The sequence below is a fragment of the Sceloporus occidentalis genome, unplaced genomic scaffold (genome assembly GCF_023333645.1).
Source record: "Sceloporus occidentalis isolate IW3139 unplaced genomic scaffold, rSceOcc1.0.p SCAF_26, whole genome shotgun sequence".
Classification (NCBI taxonomy): domain Eukaryota; kingdom Metazoa; phylum Chordata; class Lepidosauria; order Squamata; family Phrynosomatidae; genus Sceloporus; species Sceloporus occidentalis.
In genome coordinates, this window is record NW_028317006.1 from 13,566,936 (window position 1) to 13,575,000 (window position 8,065).

The following is an 8,065-nucleotide window of genomic DNA, read 5'->3' on the forward strand; positions in this document are numbered from 1 at the left end:
TGGCTCTGCAGCAGTTTGAACTGCTTGACCTAATCTGATCATCATCCTCCTTAGGGGTGTGCGAGCTGTGCGGAGGAGAGAAAGGGGCGCCGAGTGGTGGCACATGGAAAGGTTTTTAGCAACTGCTCTGCCCCATTTGTCTCCTCTGCTCCCTGACTACAGTGGTGGGAGCTCGAGGCCTTGGTTGCGGTGCAGCGCTTCATGATGAGCACCGGAATATGACATCATGTTCCGATGCTCAGCTGTGAAGCTGCGCGCACTGCGGCAGGACAGCGAGACTGAGGCCTCGCGCTCCCACCACAGGGTAAGTGATCTGCAAGGGGGGTTAGATAGTAAGAAGGTGTGAGAGAGGATAGATAGTAAGAAGGTGTGAGGGGATAGTAAGAAGGGTAGATAGTGAGTAGAGGGAGGAATGGGGGTAGATAGTGAGTAGGGGAGAGGAAGTAGATAGTGAGAAGGGTATTAGAGGGGATAGACAGTGAGTAGGGGGGAGTGGGTAAATAGTAGGAAGGGGTGAGAGGGGATAGATAGTAAGAAGGGGGAGGGGATAGATAGTATGAAGGGTAGATTGTGAGTAGGGGGAGAGGAAGTAGATAGTGAAAAGGGTAGTAGAGGGGGTAGACAGTGAGTAGAGGGGGAGTGGGTAGATAGTGAGAAGGGGGAGAGATTTTGAGAAAGGGAAGAGAGAGGGTAGATAGTGAGAAGGGGGAAGAGATTGTGAGAAAGGGGGGTAGTAAGAATCTTGAAAGAGTGAGAATGAGTAAGATAATGAATGAATTAATGTGTGGATGAATTGTGTGAATGTGGGAGATAATGAATGAATTAATGTATGGATGAATTGCGTGAATGAGTGAGTATAAATTAATCTGTGGATAAATTGTGTGAATGAGAGAGAATTAATGAATTAATGTGTGGATGAATTGTGAGAATGTATTTATGAATATGTGTTAATGATGTGTGAATGAGTGAGAGAATGAATAATTGTGTGAAGGAATTGTGTAAATTAGTGAATGAGTGACTGTATAAGTGCGTTGTGTGTATGATAGATGTATAAGTGATTTGGGGAAAGGCAAAGATGGCACAAGCAGGCTGTTTGAGCTTTGGGGACCAAGATGGCACAGGCATGGTGTTTATGGGACAAATATGGCACAGGATGGGCTGTTTGAGGACAAAGAGGCCTTATACTGGGCTGTTTGGGGACAAAGATGTCTTACGCTGGGCTGTTTGGGGACAAAGATGTCCTACCTGGGCTGTTTGGGGACAAAGATAGCTCAGGCCAGGCTGTAATTTGTGTGTGTGTGTAATCTGGGTACTGGTCAAGTTCTATGTGGACACCAGGGCTGGCTTTGGGGTTGTGCAACCTGTGATCTATGACTGTAATTTAGTTTTTTTTTAATCTATATCTTTAATGCTGAGTTTATATGTGATTTCCAGTTGATCTATATCTGCAAAGCCGGATTTGTGTGTTATTCTGTTGATCTATATCTGATATGCTATGTTTCCATACACTATTTATGTATACCTGGGTTTGTATATCTTATTTAGTTGATCTATACCTTCATTGCTGTTTCCATGTGTTGTTTATTTGATCTATACCTTAATTGCTGAGTTTACATGTGATCCCCAGTTGACCTATACCTGCAAAGCCGGATTTGTGTGTTATTCTGTTGATCTATATCTGATATGCTATGTTTCCATACATTATTTATGTATACCTGGGTTTGTATATCTTATTTAGTTGATCTATACCTTAATTGCTGTTTCCATGTGTTGTTTATTTGATCTATACCTTAATTGCTGAGTTTACATGTGATCCCCAGTTGACCTATACCTGCAAAGCTGGGTTTGTGTGTTATTCTGTTGGACTATACCTGCAATGTTTACATTTGTTGTTTATTTGATCTATACCTGAACTACAGGGAGGAAAGAAAAAAAGAGGTGTGGCATAGTGAATGAGGGGAGAAAGGCACTCTGGGCATGATTACGTGGGAGAGGATCTTTCAAAGTCACGGTAGAGTCAGAAGGAGGGAAGACTGCACTGACTCTCACAGTCTTCCTCTAATCTGCGGTCAGTGTGGCAAATATTTTTATATATATATATATATATATATATATATATATATATATATTTAAAGGAAAAAAAAATGTTTCTTGTTTTTTCCCCCTTATATTTAATGTATTTAAGGTACTTTATTGTTACCAGCTATATATTATTGTACTTGTTTGGACTTGCACATAAATAATCTTTAATTATTATTATTGTTACAAGTTTTTTTTCCCTTTCTTTTTTGTCGAGGAGGGCACCAGAGAACCTAACCCTTACATATAACCTTACATCCAACACTTTCAGGATCCACTAACAGGACCCTGGTTCTACCTCTTACTCTATCCCCTAACCTTTAACACTTAGGTATATTCACTATGTTGTTAGGTTAGTTATTTGCATGCTAATTGGTTCTGAGACACTAAAAGCATATTTGCAAGGATAACCCCAAACCCAGGAAAGATTAAAGTAAAATAAAATAATTGGCAAGAAATTTCAGCAAAAACCATGCCATGTGTACAAGAAAAAGAAATCCTAATATTTATCCTGATAGAAAATGAAATGTGAAAAGGTAGAAGGAAAAAAAACTTTAGTCTCTTGTGTTTTGGTTTGTGGCGGGCCAATTAGAGAGGTAAAAGGTCTATTTTCATTTGGCTTCTTTTTTTTAATTTTTCCAAATTTATTTTTAGATTTCTTTTAATACTAAATGATGGTTTGAGTTTAGAATTGTTGCAAAAGAAAGCCCTACTGAAAAAAAGGTGCCTGGTAATCATCTGAATGCAAATATCATACACACGTGTACTTATTTATAAAGAAGCTAATGGAATGAAATAGCTGGCAGCCCAAGGCCTGGGGGGCAAGTCTAGTCAACTGGCCCATTGCGCCACCAAAGTGGCTGCGAGCGACATTGAAAGCGGCTGTCATGCGCCCCTTTTCATCCCACCCCTTTTAAGACGTGGGACAAAGAGCAGAGGCACAGCCATTGGGTCTGACTGCCGCATGATGCAGGGGCGTACCGAGAGTATTTGGCACCTGTGGCATATACTGTATGTAGCACCCCCCCACACACACTTTAAAACTGCATAGTTTCTATGGTTAGGCAAACATTGACAGGGGTACAGCATAACTATTATATACTGAGGCACACATTGACATCAATGCGTGCCTATCACTATACATTGAGCCAGACACTGACAATACTGCACTACAACCCATATCACTATATACTAAGCCAAACATTGATGTGGTGTAGGCCTACCACGTCAGTGACTGGCTTAGTATATAGTAGGGATGCACCGAAATGAAAATTCTGGACCTAAACTGAAAATTCAGCATTCACTTGGCCAAAAAAAAAAAAAAAAAAAAACCAAAAACTTTAAAATACTTTATTAAAAGTAACTCACCAAAATTAGACTAAAAAAAAAAATCAACAATATTAATTAATTTATATATATATATATATATATAATTAACAGCAATCACACTCCTATCATGCCTAGGCAGCCAGTATATGCTGAAATCTGGGCATGAAAGGAATGTGATTACAGCCTCCCTATGCCATGCTATCGCCCAACACTTACACATCCACGCTATCTGAAACCCTGATTCACAAACATTCAGCATAACACCCATCATCACTCTTACACACTATCCACTCTTCCTGAATCTTGTCCTACCTTTCTTCTGTCACTGTCACTTTTCCTCCTCCTCTTCGTTCTTCCTCTTCTTCTGTGTCCTGTCCTTCCGGTGCGGAAGACGGTGGGCGTGGCTTCAGTGTTTTTCTCAAATCCCGGCACACAAGTCCTGACACACAGCCACAGTTGCCGCGACGGCACCCCTCAGATGAGTGGCAGCCGGGGCGGGCCGCCCCCGCCAGGTACGCTACCGGCACGACGGCCGCATTCAATCCAGCCGCAAACTAAGCGGCTGCGTTGAATATCCGTCTGCCGGCCATCCGGCCGGCCCACCGGCCCGGATTCAGGGCAGCCTGGGGGGCAATTGCCCCCCGGCCCAGCCCGCCGCTGGCTAAGACTCTGATTGCTATTGACAAGGAGAGAAACCATAATTCTATGACATGCTGAGGGTTAACACAAGCGCAGAATACAATACCATTATGAAGGTGAAGATCTCAAGTCAGAGCTGCTGAGTTAATAAGTTCTGGTAGCAGTGAATATGAGCAGATTTTATTACATCTGCCTTGATTTCCTCTCTAGGGAAAAGTTATCCAACTCTCTACTACCAGTTATCCAAAGTTCCCAAACTGATTTATTCAGATACCTGTAAGGTGTGAGAGAATAAAGGAGCAGTGTCCGCATAAAATTTAGGAATAAGATGAGCAATGTTTTACATTTATTAATTGTTCTGAAAACACTACACAGTTTGGTTTTGTACATATGAGAAATGTATATATGCAACTCTTCAACAAAGTCCAGGCCAGGTACTCAGTAAGATCTCATCTGGTCTTACAGCTGACAGAAAACATGAGCAGACTCAATAGACAGATGATTGTAAACGTTTGTTTTTTGCACATGCCATTGTTCACTAAAACAAAGTCTCAAGACTTCCATCCAGGCAAGGGCTTCCCGGGACTGGCCTCCAGCTGATTTTACTTTTTAAATCATTACCTGAAGCTTAAATGTTTGTATATATATTAAGGTGCTTGATGTGTATAGTATCAGTGAATCCCAGTCTGGTAAAGGAAATTCAAGCAAGCCAGGGCAACTTCAAGTAGGCAAATTCAATTAAAGGATGGAAAGAGAGGGATTTAGTTACAGGTGGGTATTTAGTAAAATTAATTTATAAAAAAAAAAATTAAGGCTAAATTTAGTTAAGAGCCCAACTTAAAGGGACGCACGAGAGAGGGAGCTTAACTGAAAGTGTGAGGAGGCATTTGGATGTTGGCATGGGAAAATAGGAGAGTAGGAGGGTTGTTTTAAAGCTCTACTGAGAGGTGGATATGTAAGGGGACAAGATCAAAATGGAGGGAGAGGCAAAATCAACATGTTGTATCACAGTTCACAAGGAAAGGATGGGATAATAACTAATTTAATTTCAGCCAAATGAATTTGAAAGTCTAATTTTTTTCCCTTGTGTGATTCAGTATGTTCTGCTCTATATTTGGCATGGGACATACTAAAGGACAGGATTTGGGGACTTCCTTCCTCTCACTCTGTTCCAACAATCCCCAAAGATATGATTGTTCCACAACTCTAATCACAGTACGGGGGAAGTCAGATTTTACACTACTCATGTGTAATTCTTGAGAAAGATTTAAGAGATCTAATCAAAAAGCAAAAAGTCAACTTTAAAAAAGAACCACAGTCATTAGCAGCAGTACATAGAATGCATACGATTAATGACAGTTTTCAGTATAAACGTATTAAGGAAAATATGATTGAATGATTTGGGTTTGCTATAAAATATCCCTTGTAGATATTTGCTAGCTATAGTTGCACAACCACTAAAATTGTTAATTCATCTCAAAAACTTGTCATACTATACAGGTGGATCCTAAGCAATTACACAAAGGCTTCACAAACAGGTCTGTGGAGTTAATAAGCTTTTTTTTGTGACATTCAGTGTTCCAGTGATTGTAATACAACGGTTAAATAGAGGTCTTGTAATCATAGCAACAAATGGAGTAATCTAATCAATTGAAATATATCACTTTGCTATAGTGATAAAACCACTTTTCAAACTTTGCACTAGAATTACCGTATTCATACAAACAGGTTTGCGAACAACTCTACGGAGAGCGAATAGCCGCTTTATAGCCTGCCCTATGGTGTGCCCCTGCTCGGGAGAGTCGCTGGTTTTAGCTTTCATTACAGAAGACAAATCTCCAGCGACGTATCAGTCAGATCCTGCCCAGCACATGAATGAAATACAAAGCAAATTGTAAGAAAGGTCTATGCTTTGACTCCATACCGTACACCATACACATCCTTCATTAGACTGGGATTTTGACAAGGAATCAGGTCGCCTTACTCCATGGGGTGAGACAAATCAGCGTCAGGGGATCTATTTTTTGCTGTCAGTAACGGTATTCCATCAGTTAGAGATTTAATGCTGTTACCCTTTTTCTGTCAGAAAACCAATTAGTGTGTGATATGCCTGTCTCCTCATAGTAGGTATGTTAGCAAAACGTGGCTCTGTGCGGTCAGTGAGATACGGTCGGTGTTTATCTTGAAGATTAAAACCAACAGGGCGTGCACTGCGCATCAGTCCTGAGATTTTATAAAAACACAAATAAGGGCAGTAAGGAATGAGGGATGTGCGGATCGTCAATAACGTATAAGTATCAATAAGTATCATTAGCCCCTTAACCCCTTCAATCCCCTATAGACGTACCGGGACGTCTAGCCTTTCGTGCAGCGTCAGGAACACATCCCTGCCGCTGCACGGGAGAACAGGCTGTCGTTTGACAGCCTGGACCCCCCCCTGCAGCCCGATCCCCTGTAACAACTTGGTGTGTCATTAGCCTTGGGGGACTGAACCACATCCAGGTCAGTGACATTACTGCCGGATGTGCGACACTGGGGGAGAGAGAGAGAGAGAGAGATAGAGACAGAGAGAGTTCGTTTTGCAGAGCTGCAGTGCTTAGTGCAAAACCACATTATATATTGGGGATAGTGTAGTGTTTTAGAAATTGGCCAGGTAGGTACAATGGCGCAACATGTCTTCAGCGCTGAGGAGGCTCATGACTGCCTCACTCAGTCTGATGACGATGCCACTCTGACCGCGTCAGACGCCGAGGCCACTCTGACGGCGTCAGACGCCGAGGCCACTCTGACTGCATCAGATATTGATCCAATATCTGAGGAATCCTGCTGTGCGTCAGATAATGACGAGTCAGAGGAAGACGATGATGGCCAGGGTCCATCTGGCAAAGCCAGGCGTGGAGAGCCTGACTCTAAATATAATTGGGTGCCCCCAAATATGATAGACCCAGTAATCCCTGCTTTTACTGCGACTCCTGGCATCAGATGTGACATCGATGCTAGCGAGCCAAAGTCATTTTTCCATTTAATGTTTGCCCCCGAGTTTTTTGAGCTGCTAGCAGCTCAAACAAACCTCTATGCAGCCCAGTGTCAGGCAGCTGACCAAGGAGACAGAAGCCAGACCTGGTACCCCACTGACTCCCATGAAATTAAAAGATTTTGGGCCCTGACCCTTATGATGGGCATTGTGAAAAAGCCCACGATACGCTCCTATTGGAGCACAGATCCCGTAATATCCACCCCTGCTTTTTCCCAAATAATGCCCCGGAACAGGTACTTTGGGCTCCTAAGATTTTTACATTTTACCGACAATTCCCAATGCCCCCCTAGAGAGCACCCCCAATTTGACCGTTTATATAAATTGAGGCCCATTATTAATTATTTTTCACGTAAATTCCCTGAAATTTATACCCCCGACAAAAATGTGGCTGTAGACGAGTCCCTGGTCCTATTCAAGGGTAGACTGAACTTCAAACAGTATATCCCGTCCAAGCGAGCGAGGTACGGTGTAAAGTTATATAAACTTTGCGAGAGTGGGACGGGATATACTGTTTCCTTCAGAATCTACGAAGGGAAGGACAGTCACCTTGATCCCCCTGGCTGCCCACAATCTGTGGGTACTAGTGGGAAGATAGTGTGGGACCTGCTGTCCCCCTATTTGAATAAGGGCTACCACCTCTGGGTGGATAACTTTTACACCAGCCCAGACCTGTTTCATTTTTTATTTTTACAGCAGACCCCGGCATGTGGCACTGTTAGGCCAACCCGCAAGGGTTATCCTAAAAAACTCACCTACCCAAGGCAGAGGCGCGGCACTACCAGTGCTCTGCGCAGTCAGGAGCTGTTGGCCCTCAGGTACACTGACAGGAAGGATGTGTATATCCTCTCCACTATACACAACGAGAAGGTGGTGCCTGGCAGTGTACGTGGGGAAGGTGATGCTCAGAGGCTCACGCCTCAGTGCATCACCGATTACAACAAGAACATGGGGGGTGTAGATCTCTCTGACCAGTGTCTGCAG